A 15280-nucleotide genomic window follows, 5' to 3' on the forward strand; every position below is an offset into this window, starting at 1 on the left:
CAAGGCACTAGCTCAAAACCAGCATCCTCCCCCTCCTCTTCTTCATCTTGTAGATTTTTGGCTACTTCAGCAGGTAGAGAGGCGGAGTCGTCCTTCGGGATACGAGCCTTACTCTTCTTTGGCTTCGGGTATCGGAAGGTGAGGCCCTTTTCCTTTTCTTGTCCTTGGCCGGTTTGGGAACCACCTCTTCCCTAGGCGGGGCTGGCCTTATTTCAGCAACATCCCCGAGGCCTGCATAAAATGGAGTCGAGTATAAGTGAAAAGAAACGTTACAGGAAAAGGGCACCAAAAGTTTATAAGATAAATATATCATGATTCTTGGCCTCCCATCTACCCCTTTCCAAGTCACGCCAGCAACACTCGGCATGGGGAAGTCATAGCCAGCTTCCGAACCCAGTCTTCGAGGTCGGGGATCGCATGAGGCATCCAGGCAACTGCTGTATGACAGGTGAAAGTATTACATAAAGGAAAAAATAGAGTACGAAGATTAATGGGTAATACGTTACTTACGATCAAGGTTCCACTTCTCGGGGAACGACAGTTTCTCCTCGGGGATGAGGTCACAGGTCCTTACCCGCATGAACCGGCTCATCAAACCTCAGTCCTTGTCCTCATCGATGCTTGCAGAAAAGGATTTCGTTGATCGGCGTTGGAGCTTGATTAATCCTCGAAAAAGTCAAAGTCGATACAACGGAATGAGGTGGCTGAGAGTGAATTCTAACCCCCTAGCCTTGCCAGAGAAGAAGCGGAGCATGATCACTATGCGCCAAAACGAGGGATGCACCTGGCCGAGGGTAACCTGATACATCTTGCAAAAATCAACAATAACTGGGTCAAGAGGACCCAATGTGAAGGGGTAAGTGTAAACACTTAGAAACCCCTCCACGTGAGAGGAGATACTCTCTTCTGGAGCAGGGATTTGAACCACGACCTCGGCCCCCCAGTTGCAGTCTTTTTTCACAACCTCAAGCTGTTTCACCATTATCGAGCAAATATACCTCAATACGTGTTCACATCGGCCGGGGACGACGTAGGGTTCTCGAGTTTGAAGTCATTTTCTAAAACACAAGGGCCGTGAATGTACTCGTGAGGGAGCGGTTCCACCAGCGTTTTGTCACCGGCCGACCGGGAAGAGGAAGAAGAAGCTTTCTCCTTTTGTGGGACGGTTTTGGAGGTTTTCGCCATTGATTCAGATGAGATGAAGCGGAAAAAGGCGAAATTTGGTTTTGGTACTGATGGAATTGACTCAACAGGTGGTGGAAGAGAAGAGATGGAGAGAGGAAGAGACTTAGAAAGCTTGGTGACACTACAAGATAATGTATTTATAGCTACGAAATCTCAGCCACGAATTTAAAAATTGTGGCTATTACCTAACAATAGCTACAAAAATTAAAATTTTCTAGCTATTTATAAATTCGTAAAATTTGCTAGCCACGAAAATTAAATTGGTAAAGCTAATTCCTTATTTTTGCTATAATTTCTAAAAATCGTAACAATAATTGCCTAAATAGCTACAAATTATTGCCACAATAAACTGCAAAGCTAATTCATATGTTTTAGCCACGCATCAAAAGTTATTATAGCAATAGTAACCTTTTAGCCACAATTAATTATTTGAAATAAAATATTGTAGCTAAAGAAATACATTTGCTTCAAGTTATAAAAAAAACTGTGGCAATAGGTAAATGATATAGCCATCGATTTATTGTTATGCATAATATTGTAGCTAATTATTAATTTTTGCTACGAACGGAAAGTTATTGTAACAAAAGTAACCTTTTAACCATAATAAAATATTTAAAATAAAATATTATAGCTAGATAAATATTTTTGCTTCAAGTTCTAAAAAATTATGGGAATAGTTGGCTTAATAGCTATAATTATTTGTCATCACAGAATAATCAAGTCACAAATTTATTGATCTGATAAAATTTCGTAGCTAATTTTTAACTTTTGCCACAAGTTGAAACTTGATATAGTAATAATAATAATCTTTTAGGCCAATGAAAGTATTCGAAACAAAATTTTGTAGCTGAATAAATATTTATGCTTCAAATTATAAAGAAAATAAAAATAGTTAGCTTAAAAAATAAAAATGGTTGCCATGACAATTGATGAATATTTTTGCTCGATTATGAAAATCATGACAAGAGTCGTCTAATACTAATTATGTAATGAAATATTGATGTCAAATGTAACACTTGTATTTTTCTTATAACATAGAAAATAGTAATTTTATATGATTAAGGAAAAAAATATTAATTGTATATGATAATAATTATTTAAAATGCACAATTAATCTTCATTCTCAAACAATATTTACCTACTTATAGAAGCAAAATTTATCAATTGACTTTTTAGACTTATCAAACTCATATTTTATTTTATTGTAGTTGTTGTTAATTATATAATTTTGTATTTAAAATTTAAATAATTATTAATAGTTGTAGGTATTTAAGAAATCATTTTAAATAACTGTTCACGTATTGAAGAGCTTTGCTGGGGGAGGCTTGGTACATTTAGTTTTGATAATGACCAAAGACTTCAATTATATAAAAGAAACATATTTAACACTACAAGAAATAATAATAATAATCATCTTAATGAAATGACATTTTGTAGCTACGTAATCACAGATTTACGATGAATTTATGGTTGCATCGTTAATTAAGAAAAATATATTAAATAATAAGATTTGCAATGGAAAAAAATTATCGCTAATTTTTGTCCTAATATATGATTAGAAAAATTTAAATATAGGATCTCTATGAATAACATTATTAATTATATTAATTTTATATATTTCTCTTATATCTAGTTACACTAAGATATCTAAGTCCCTACAAAAATTAATTATATTGTTATTCTTGTTAATCAGTATTAGTAGTAAGTTCCAATTTTATTAAAAAAAATGAAATTATATTTAATTAATGTGTGAATAACTAATTATTGAGATTAAACAGCAATAATATTATATCAATTACATTGTATAACACATTATATATATTTATTCTAGATGATAAAATATGTTATAATGATATGTTATTTACTATCTTAATAATGATCATTAATCAAAATACACCGAATCTAAAATTAAAAATTTAATATCGTTCTTATATGTGAAGGAGGTCTCTCTTGTGAGTATTATTTGTATTTAAGAAAAGTTACATATTTTTACTATTATTATGCTTAATAGTGTTAGAACCCGCACGATGTGTGGATAATCTTATATACTGTTCAAAATTCTTCAATTATCTAAATTTATTAATAAATTTTTTGGGTGTTTTTTACTTACCGTCTTTTTTTAAAATTAATTCAAAGTATAAATATCCTAACATTATTTTTATCCCCCTTATTCGTACAGTTTTTTCTACTGTGATATTTGATTCGTTTTCTCATTTGTATTTTTCTTAGAATTTAAATAATATAATATTTTCTTAATTAAATTATAATTTTAAATTCATCAAAAATATAAAGAGATAAGCCTTTTATTATTTTTATAAAAATCTACCGATATTTTTAATATATATATATATATATATATATATATATATATATCTTATGTATAAATATCTTAATATTATTTTTATAATTTTTCATTTCTTCAATAGGAAATTATGAGTTTTATTTATTAACTAAGATTTTTCTATATGATAAATTTAATTAATATATACCATTTTACACTATCGCTTGGAATTTTTCTTTTTATCCTTTATGACTCTTTGTTTATTATGATTTTAGTTATGTGTATATATACGATTTTTCTCATCATAATTTTAATTATAAGTCATATATTTTTATAGTTTTTCTAAAATTGTATTTATTTCCTTTTCTTTTCCTGGTTATCTAATTGTGTTATCAATTATTTAGTATAATTAATCTGTCATACGAATTGTATTATCCCTTACTTAATGGTTTGAACTCAAAATTAATATTCTTCATAATTAATAGCTTTACTGGTTAGATTTTAAATTTAAGCGGCTTTGTCTATATTTATTAATTTATTAATTCAAATAGAGTAACCAATTAATTCAAAATTTCAAGTTTAGAAGGGTTTTTAAGTTAGAAAAGTAGTTTATTTTGTCTTAACAATGCTATCTGGCTTTTTGTTATTATGCCAGTTGTCTTAATATGGTACTTCTGCCTCTCCTTTTATTAAATAGATAGATTTCTGAGTATTATTTATATTTAAAAATAGTTACATATTTCCCTATTATTAAGTTTAATTTTGTAAAAAAGTTAAGAACATAATGTGACTGATATAGCGATGTATAATAAAACAAACTAGTATATCATAATTTATTTATTGGTAAATAATAGATATCATAATTCATATTAAACAAAGTGTTACTTGAAAGTTTCAACTAATTTAAATAAGTATATAATTATAGTTATTTAAATTTAAATATACTACTATATTAGATTTAAACAATTATGTGCTTCTTGTATCTATCCTTTTTTTTTTTTAATTTCTCACCCGGTGTCAGGTACCCACGTTGGAGCCCAACAAAATTCGAATTCGCGTCGAGAAGTCCAAGGCTCGAACTCGAGACCTCTAGTTAAGGATGAAGGAGTACTTACCACTCCACCACAACCCTTGTTTGTTGCTTGTATCTTTCTACATTGATTGCTAGTTATATTTAATTTAGATAAGTATAAAAGTTATTGATTTAATAATCTAATATTGTTTTAATAACTTAATAATTATCATAAATCTAACTTAACACAAAAAATTAAGAAGCTAATATTATTGAAATATGAACATATAACAAAACTAGCAATATTAATATAGGATGAAAAAAGCTATAAAGAAAATATATTTTAGAATATCTTTATTTCATACAAATAGTTGATTTTTTATTTTAATTAAACGTATTATATTTATTTATTTTTGGTTTACTATTGGTATATTTCTTACATTTATTTGCATTTATGGCATTTGTATTTTTTCTTGTATGTTGTACCTATAACATTTGTATAAGAAGTACGACAAGTAAATCTAAAACCTAAACCTAAACTTCCTCCCTCAGCCGCCACTCTCCCTTCCCATTTTCTTACGTTTTTCTTCCATAGTCGGCGTTAACTTAAGGCCGCGAGAAAGACAAAGAGGAACAAGATGGTATCCCTACTGCTTCTCTATTGGACAGAAATTTAACTTGTCGGTTTGTCTCTTCCCAGGTAAGCTCGTGTCCCTATATCGTAGGGTTTTTGAATCTCCTCACATTTACTTGGGTTTGAATTTGTAACTTCAATTTACGAGTTATTCTAACAATTTGATAGATATTATGCCTTATATTTTATAAGTAATGAGTGCGATTTTAAAGATTTGGTAGGTTTTGTGCCTTACATAACTTGGATTTCTGCTTCAATTATTTGTTTTTGATTTACAGGGTACTCAAGATAAATGTGCCTTTGAGAAATTATGCCAAACTATAAAGTTTACTTCTTTTTTCTATCTCCTAAAATTTCTGATGTTTATTTAAATGCTTTCTCATTTGTCTTCTGTGTTGGAAAAAACTTTAGATCTTTTTTCACCTGATTCATGGCTAAGTTTTTTTTCTTCTTCCATGATTCGTTGAATATTTTTAATTACTAACTGTAAATGCATCTTTATATGTTTTGATAATTTAAATATAAGTTTCTCACAAGATCATGTTATTTCATTATTTCAGTCTAGTGAGGGTGCTTCATATATTCTTGGATGCATGAAGATTAAGGGGTGCGATGAAGGTGGCAACATGAATCATCAAGCAAATATTTCTGTTCATTGCAATATTTTGTACATTATTTCTGATCTCTATTATAATCAAGCCTCATATTGGCTAGTTTTTCCTTCAATTTTTTATTACTGTACAAGACTTGTATTATAGATGCTGTTAATTAATTAGTACAAATGTATATTTTGAAATTTATTTTGTGAAACTTTTTAAATTTTAATTTGCGCACAATAAGTTATTTCTCATGCTTAATATATTATTAGTTTTAATATAATATGCACGATCATAGAATAATTACAAAATTTTAGACAAAATCAAATAGCTAAGAAATAGGGGATTTGTGAGAGAACATTTTGTCACCATAATAAATTATTTTTTTTGTCAAAATATTAAAATATAATAAAAATAATATAGAACTATTAGTTCGTAGCTAAAGAAATTGCTTTTGCCACAGACTAATATACGAAAGTAGTTACATATTTAACTTTTCGTGGCAAATAAATTTAGATCTTTTGCCACACTACAACACTTTGTGGCTACCATATGAAGATAGCCACAGATTTATTTATCGTAGCAAGAGTATAAAATTATTTGCTATAAATATATTAGTTATGGCAAAAGTATAAAATCATTTTGCTATAAATATAGCTACTGCACAAATATTTTGTAGCAATAAGTATTAATCCTTAGCCACGGACCATGTAAAGTCTATAGCAAACTTTTAGCAACGCTACATTTTACTACGAATGCTACGGAAAAAAATATTGTGGCTAAAGTGTTTAGCCACAGTTTTGTTTTGTGGCTATAAATACATTATGTTGTAGTGTGAAGGTGGAAGTAAAGTTTTTGATTCAACCAGGAAGCCAATATTTATAGGCTCACGGCGACGGTTTGGTGGTGCTAGTGGCCGATCGTCACTGGCAAGCATTAATGGTTTGGGGAACTGTACCGACCGGACGTTTCGGTCACCTCAACCGCTTACGTCACGAGGATCACGTCATTCTCGGGGTCTCCAGAAAATCGAGGCTCATGTTGTTTCTTATCATTTTATTCTAAGAAACGAGGGGACTATCTGTATACGGTGGAAATCGGGGCTACCAGATTTCGTCATTCGATGGAAAAAATGATACCATGTCTGAAGACTAGGACGTCGGGGTCGAAGTTCCTTTTCAAGATCGAGGTCGATTTTACTTACCGAGGTCAGAAGAAGGCATACTTAGAGATGATGCCGGTATGATTCAGTAACGGAAAGAGCGAGATACCCGCAACGCACCGGAGGTCATGGTGTGAATTTCAAAATAGATTGGTCTTCGGTAGTTAATCAGCTGTCAAATATGATTTCCTACTATAATTGATAGTGTACCTTATTTAGGACTCCCCTATTATATAAAGGGGGATCCCATCCATTTGTAACATTTATTATTTCACTAAGAAGAATATGTACATTCATTACTTTCTTGCTATTTCGCTTTACCGTTGGTCAGAGTTGCTTTATCTTCTTCTGTTCTTATTGTCACACCTCGAGGCTACCATAAGTCGAGGTCGAAATTTGGTTAGCATAACTGGTTTGAGTTATTTCATTTTCTAATTTATCTATTTAATCCCTTGTTTATCAATTGGTATTGAATTGAATCACATATCCTTAAACTACAATATAAGTTTAATTGTTACTCGAATTTTAGGGAAAACACGTTCGCCACGAGCATTTATGTGGCAGTTTTGTAAAACCTCCACGACCGCCACAATATAAATTTTTAATTTGTGGCGGTTCTTAAAGGCAATAAGCGACAGCTCGTAACACCCAAAATATGATCTCGCTGTTTTTAAAAAAAAAATATGAGAGGGTTATAAACCTTCACAATTTGATCTCAAACTTTTAAAAATAATAAACAGTGGCAGCTTATAACTGCCACAATAGTTGAATATTTTAATTCAAGTGTCTATATATATATATATATATATATATTTAAATAATTGAGGGACTAGAGAAGGTGACTTGGCACCTCTTATAGATAAGGAAATGTATTTTTCTATTATCTGCTTTTTTGAATTTTTCCCACTCATTTAAATAAAAAGGCACTGTTTCTGAATACTCAATTACTTCTACTTCCGTTAAGACCAATAAAAGAGGAATAAAGCCGCTGTTTCAGAACTAACAAGCTAAAACTTCCGCTTTTAGAGGTAAAGTAGGTATAAAGAGAATAGCCGCAAAGTCACGTCTCTTAGCCACCGTTACGATACAACCATTCCAATGGAGCTTTGCCTTCACCACCAAACCTTGAACTTTGGTACCTCCAAGAAGAAAATATTGTAACAACTTATTTCTATTTTAATTTGCTTTTCAAATTTGGAAATATTTTAATTATGGTTTAGGGTTACATTATTTTTAATAAATTCTTCGCTCCCATGTGTCTAATTTGGGTATGACTGACAGTAATTTCCTTGAGAAACATGTAGAGTGGATTCAAAGGGTGGATATATGAAGTTTAATAGTTTTGGACTTTGTGATTAACTTTCAGTTATATGAGTTCACACGGAAAGTATGATATGGTTTTAAGTCTGGATTAAGGAAAAATAAGGTGATATTTTTCTCATGTCTTTTATTCTGCACTTATATTATAAGGATAAGAATCGGTCCATGTTGATTTGGGGTTATTTCACTATATATCTCTTTATTGTGAATTCTTTGTCAGTGTGCTTTGCAATGTGAATGAGGTGGTATTTTTATTATGTCTTTTATACTGCATGTTACAAGGATAAAAAATGACTACATGTTGTTACGAGTAATTTCATTATACAGGTTAAATGTGAATTCTTTGTCAGTGTGCTTTGGATTGGCTTATATCTCATGTACTTTTAATTCTCGCAGTGTAAGAAAAAGCTCCGCTAATAGGATCAAATATGGAGTTAATAGTTATATCTTCAAAGTATTATATTTGGCCTCTAAAATTTTATATTCATTTTGCTTTTGTTAAAAATCCATAGATTCATAAAGAGCAAGAAAACAAAACAAGCAAAGAAAGATGAAAGTCGCCGAAGATACAAGAGCAGTCAAAGGATAAGGTCGGACTATGAATGTCTCTGTCATCTAATTAGAGTAGATTAGGCTTTATTCAGAAATTATTATTTCAGTAACAAGTAGTTTATAGAATTTTTTATTTGCTTTAGCTCCAATATCTCTAAATGTCGAGTGAATAATTATGTAGGGATATATCTTTTGTTCAAGGGCAAGTTTGAGTTAATGACATTCTTTGTAGCCTTGTGAATGTGATGCAATGTTATTTGCTTTCAAAAGGGTCAAGTTTGTAGATTACTACGAATCAAACTAAAATATTTTTGGAAAAAGAACCAAAGTTATAGGTTTTCACCAAAATGATAAAAAGAAATTACTTTAAGGTTGACTCATGGGATTATCAGGAAAAGTCCAAGATGGCCTTTTTATTGTTAGCGGATCTTATCTTACATGATATATGTTGTTCATTTACGTTCACTTTCATTATATCTTTTCGATTAATTTCATTTTATGCGTCATGACATGCCTTGCTATTGTGATACATTATATTTGTAGTTCAATTTTTGTATCCGGTTGTTTTTATATATTAGTAAGGGCATTGCAATAATTTTGAATAAATTTATATGGACTTTTGCATTTTGACACATTTAATTGAGTGAATAGAAAATGAAAAGGAAAAAGAATGGTGCATGAGAAAGAAGTGATCATGACATGTATTGACAATTTAGGGAAGTGCTTCTTTTAAGTTTTATGTTTTTAAAATAGAAGATAAATTTTTTATTCTTACCTGTAGGGTGTGTTTGGTATATAGGAAAATGTTTTCCATGGAAAATGTTTTCTTGGAAAACAAGTAGTAATCTTATTCATTTTCTGGTGTTTGGTACGCAAATCAAGGAAAATATTTTCTCAAGAGTATTCATAAATAATTTTGATACAATAAACATGAAGCCATAAACTTTCGAACCAACAACTTTCCGAACCCACAAATTTCATAAACTTCTGAACCGCAAAATTTTCGAAACCGCGAAGTTTCGAACCCGTAAACTTTATAATTTCTAAACCCGTAAACTTCGAAACACATAAACCTCCGAACTCATAACTTTTGAACTTGTAAACCGAAAGACGAAAAAAGTAAAACTGAAAATTTATAAAAAAAATATTTTTTCCCATGGGGGGGGGGGGGGCAGCAGCTGTCACGACCCAAACCCCGATCCGGTCGTGATGGCGCCTCTCGTGAAGACAAGGCCAGCCAATCAACCCAAATTGCCTTTTCAGAATAGTTAATATTAATAAGCAGTTTTAGCATAACTAAATAACCACAGTCTAAACAAAAGATTTCTTTATTAAGTGCGGAATACAACCCAAACACAGCCCAAACCGGGGTGTCACCAGTCACGAGCATCTATTAGAGTGTAAATACAACTACAAGGACTGAATTAACAAAACATGAATGATGAACATAAGGGAGAAAAGCGGTGCTGCGAACGCTGGCAGCCACCTCGCTAAACCCTGACAACACTACCTCCGATCAGCCAAAACCCGCTACCGGGTGTATGAATACCTGCATCTTCACACAAGGTGCAGGGAGTAAAGTGAGTACTCCAACTCAGTGAGTAATAAAGGTAAATAACAACTGAGCAGTAAGAAATCACGTAAAGCAAACCATCATGCTGTATAGAAGCAGTGTCAAACCCTTTGAGAAAAGCAGTGAAGCTGTGAAATCTTTAGAAATATCTTAGCTCAGTTTAAACCTCTTTTGAAAATGACTTTTCAGCAGTTACACAATGATTGTAAAACAGTTAGTGCCGATAAGCACAGAAAATCCGACCCTCGGGCACAATTACCACAGCATAACAGGTAAAATGACAAGTGAATATGAAAGATGAACACATAAAGGTTCGCCCCTCGGGCAATATCTCAAAACAGTACCAGCCCCTCGGGCTCACTCTCAGAACACTCTCAGCCCCTCGGGCTCTCTCCCTCAGATCACTCTCAGAATAGTATCATATAGTACGCGCTGCAGCGTGCAGCCCGGTCCATATATCGCTGCGGCGTTCACATCAACCGGTTCCTTATCCTCCCACGAATTCATACATACCAAAAGTTCTCAAATCCGACCTCAAATGGTCCTTCAAATCCCAATTCAAAAGTTCAAAATCCCAAGCCCTAGTTCTTCCATTTTTTTTAGCTTAAATTCCATGAATTTCTAGGTTAATTTCACAATAGAATCACGTTTTAGGTTCATAAATCTTACCTCCAATCACTTCTCCTTGAATCCCTCTTCAATCTCCCTTAAAGAGCTCTCAAAATGATCGACTATGGTGGAAAAAATGGCTCAAAATCGCGGATGAAATATTTTATAACTTTCTGCCCAGTTCTGGTATTCCTTCATCGTGATCGCGGCCCAAGCCTCGCGAACGCGACCAAAGCACTGTGAACGCGAGGTTCCAGATGCGAACGCGAAGGGTAATCACCTCTGAGCCACAATTCCTTATACGCGAACGCGAAACACTGCGCGCGAACGCGAAGCACAAGATCAAGGCCCTCCGCAAATGCGAGACTTCGAACGCGAACGCGAAGGACAAACTCAGGCCAACCCAATTTCCTTCTACGCGATCGTGAGGGACCTCACACGATCGCGAAGGCTAATTCTTCTGCAATTACTGATGATAAATTTCTGCAACATTTCAACATGGAAAATGGTCCGATTGACCACCCGAAACTCACCCGAGGCCCCCGGGACCTCAACTAAAAGCACCAACACATCCTAAAACCCCATTCAAACTTGTTCCAATCATCAAAACACCTCAAACAACACCAAATCCATCAATTCACATCGAATTCAAGCCTAAGTTTTCTAAAAACTTCCGAAATACGCTTTCGATCAAAAACCCAACCAAACCACGTCCGAATGACCTAAAATTTTGCACACACATCACAAACGACACGACGAAGCTACAGCAGCTCTCGGAATTCCATTTGGACCCTTGGATCAAAATCTCACATACCAACCGGAAATCGCCAAAATATCAACTTCGCCAATTCAAGCCTAATTCTACTTCGGACCTCCAAAATCAATTCCGATCACGCTCCTAAGTCACAAATCACCTCCCAAAGCTAACCGAACCATCGAAACTCACATTCGAGCCCTCTAACACATAAGTCAACATCCGGTTGACTTTTTTAACTTAAACCTTCTTAAAAGAGACTACGTGTCTCAGTTCTTACCAAATCCACTCCAAACGCAAACTAATCAACTTGATCACATAAAACACGGATAACGAAGCATAAAGAAGCAGAAATGGGAAAAACAGAGCGGTAACTGATGTTCGGTCAAAAATGCATATATTTAATTATTATTGCCTCATATTCTAGCACTTTTTAATCGTCTTTTGAGTATTAGTTATATTACTTTGAGCTTAATATTATATTTTAACTGTGTAGGAATAAAGTAATGTGAAGATCAAGAGATTTGGAGCAAAATTGAATAAAACGCGAAAGAAAAAAATAATATAAGGAGGGTGGGGGGGACACCATTTGGTGTTTGTCCCCCCCCCCCCCCCTAAGTGGAGGACAAGAAAAAGGAAACATTGTAGCATACAATTGCTGAAGAAATGCAGCAAAAGAATTCAAAAGGCAAAACGTTACTGCCTTCAGCGCCAGGACTAGCGCCTAGCGCTGGCCTGGACGCTGTGTTGCGGGTACTCTCCTATTTTGTTCGGGACAAGGTTATTTCAGCCCTACGCGGTCCCAACTCGTATATAAGGGGTTCTAAACCTAATTTGGAGGGGATCTAACATACTTTGGAGGAGAATTTACGTGGGGGAACACACACCACGCTTGGAGGAGGCTTCTAACTATTTTTTCTTCTCTTCTCTTCCTTTGATTTCATAGTTTATTTGTTCTAGAGTTTTGGGTTCTACATGAACGTTGTAGTTTGAAGTTTGAATTGTTCTTATTATTTTATCATATTGATTTATTTATTCAATCTTGTGCTTAATTATTTGATTGCTTGATCACCAATTGAATACTATCTACGAATCTAGGATTGAACTCGGAAGAGGGAATTCTAGATTGCATATAAGATTGAGTAGAGCAAGATCTTAACTCTTAGGGGGAGCGGATTTGCGGTTAGGATAGGAATATACCTAATCACCTTGCTTGGTTATTATACGGGAATTATAAATGCGTTCTTGTTAATCCTAATTCCATAGGAATATAGGCGTTAGGTTAGCTTGAATAGGCGAGTTGTCCTTCGGGAGAAGGCTACGAGCAATATTAACCCCGTCAACCAATAAACTAGATAAATTAGTTAGACAATTTAGGTAGAAAACTCAACAGGATTGTTAGCTAACCTATAGCTCTAGAATATTCACTCACATTGAATTCGTCCCTAATATTGCCGACTTATTTTCTTTAGTTTCTTAGTTTACTACTCTAGATTATCTTTAGTTAAATATTCATACATCAGGATTCACTTGAATAGATTAATTGTTTGGTTTGATTTAGTTGATAGTTAATCACAAGTCCCTGTGGGTACGATATCTGGACTTACAATCCTATATTACTTATCGACCACGTATACTTGTGTGTGCGTTTGGGAGCAACAAGTTTTTGGCGCCTTTGCCGGGGACTTAAAAATTAACTATCTTACTAGATTAGATTTTTACTTTTTATCTATTTAAGTTTTTTATTTTAGTCTAGTGTAGTTAGTATTATATTTTTTTTTACATGGCATGTTTGAACAAAAAGTGGTGGGATAATAAGTATTCTTATTTTTGTGATCCTTGTCCATATTGTAAAGGACCCCACTTGTGGCAATATTGTAAAAATATTCCCAATACCGAATTGTGTGCACCATCTCCATCATGTACTATTTGTGATGGAAATTGGAATAATTATCCTAAGTGTTGTTATCCTACTCCAGTCCCTTCGTATGTTGATTCTAATAATTCTTGTGAGTTTGACAGGAGTAACGAATTGGATGATGTGGAACACGATGTTCGCATTCTTGATATGCACGGGAAATTATTAGAGGAATATGGAGGTTTCCGTGAGAAAATTATGAATGAGATGCAACAATTTATAGATGGAAGAGCTGAACTGGGACAGGAGATCGATCAATTTGGAAGTTCTATTCACGACTTAGAGGCTCAATTGAGTGCAAAAGTTGATGCGTGTAACTCCCAACAATTTAGTGATGAGTTGTGTGAAGCTGAAAAGGATCTTCTAGACCAAATTGAGGATCTAAAACGAGAATACCAATTATTAGACCAAAATACTATTAATGATGCCAAGGTTGACGAAGAGTGCGAAATTGAGGATGTCAAAAATAATGTAATTTTGGAGTTGGAGCGTATTGGACCTCATTCTAAACACTTTTCAACATTGTGTTTGGTTAGTGACATGGAAATTGATTCATTCGAGCATATGGAGGATTCAATAGATGAGGAACAAAGTATTTATATTCTGAAATTTGCCACACCAAGGAGACAAAATGACATTCCTCACTTAAAAGTCAAGAAGTGCAAGATGTGATACCTATTACTTGGTTTCTTTATTTTTACACCACCGCCCCAGGAACGTGACAGAAAAGTTGATGCGAAATTGGGGGCGCAATTCATATCCTCAAAGTGGAAGGAAAAGTGGTGAAAGTGATGGCGTCGTGCCGCGACGTTAAATCAAGCGCTTGTTGGGAGGCAACCCAATTCTATTTTTTTCTTTTTCTTTGTTTATTTTTTATTTTATTGTATTATTTTTTTGTAGTATTATTTTTGTGTTTTGTAGGAGTAGGCGCATGGAGTCAAAGCCAATAGGCATGTGCAAAAGCGAGCAGGTGGTTGAAACTAAGTTGAGGTACCCGCACAAGGGATCATACCTGGGAGAAGTCTGAGTATCCCGTGAGCTGCTAATGCTTCGGCCTTTGGCCTACCAGGGAGTCTCTTTTACCCTTTTGTTATTTTCAGTGTGCATTGAGGACATTGCACAATTTTGAGTGTGGGGTGAGGAGATTGTTTGAGCGATTTTCTATGCTATCTTAGCTTAGTTGTAGTACTCATTTTTAGTGTAGTACTTTTTGTTAAAAATAAAAAAAATAGTAAAAAAAATCAGAAAATTGGGACTTTTCCTGATGATGGATTTTGTGGACAGCTTTCTTGAAGGATTAAGGTCCAATAAAAAAAATATTTTATTTTTATTTCTTGTTAGTTTTAGTTAGATAATAATCCCTCTTGGTTTTTCTTTGTGCATCGGTTCTTTTTCAAGGGATGTAACTTGAACCGGGTAATTTTTATTTTTATATTTTAGGATTAGCTTATTTTTTTTCTTTATTTTAGGAGTAGAAAAAGAGGGAGAAGAAAAACTTTTGTGAGTTGTTTGATACTAGCATATTTAGGCCTAAGCTTGAGTAGTACTTTCCTCTGAGTGCTTGAGTAATGAATGAAATAGCAGACTTTCTGACACCTAAACTCATGGTTGTGACTCTGTATATAGCTTATTCTTATTTTGTCGTTCGCTATGACCCTGTCTGTCTTAGAGAGAATTGATCCAT

At 33.6% G+C, this 15280-nt stretch overlaps 1 long non-coding RNA gene across 1 annotated transcript; it reads left to right on the forward strand.

Moving 5' to 3' along the window:
- Positions 1–4987: 4987 nt before the first annotated feature.
- LOC109218231 lies at positions 4988–5912 on the forward strand. Its single transcript, XR_002066736.1, has 2 exons — positions 4988–5178; positions 5673–5912. It is a non-coding gene; the product is annotated as an uncharacterized LOC109218231 (long non-coding RNA).
- Positions 5913–15280: the final 9368 nt, after the last annotated feature.

Source organism: Nicotiana attenuata, unplaced genomic scaffold, assembly GCF_001879085.1.
Source record: "Nicotiana attenuata strain UT unplaced genomic scaffold, NIATTr2, whole genome shotgun sequence".
NCBI lineage: Eukaryota > Viridiplantae > Streptophyta > Magnoliopsida > Solanales > Solanaceae > Nicotiana > Nicotiana attenuata.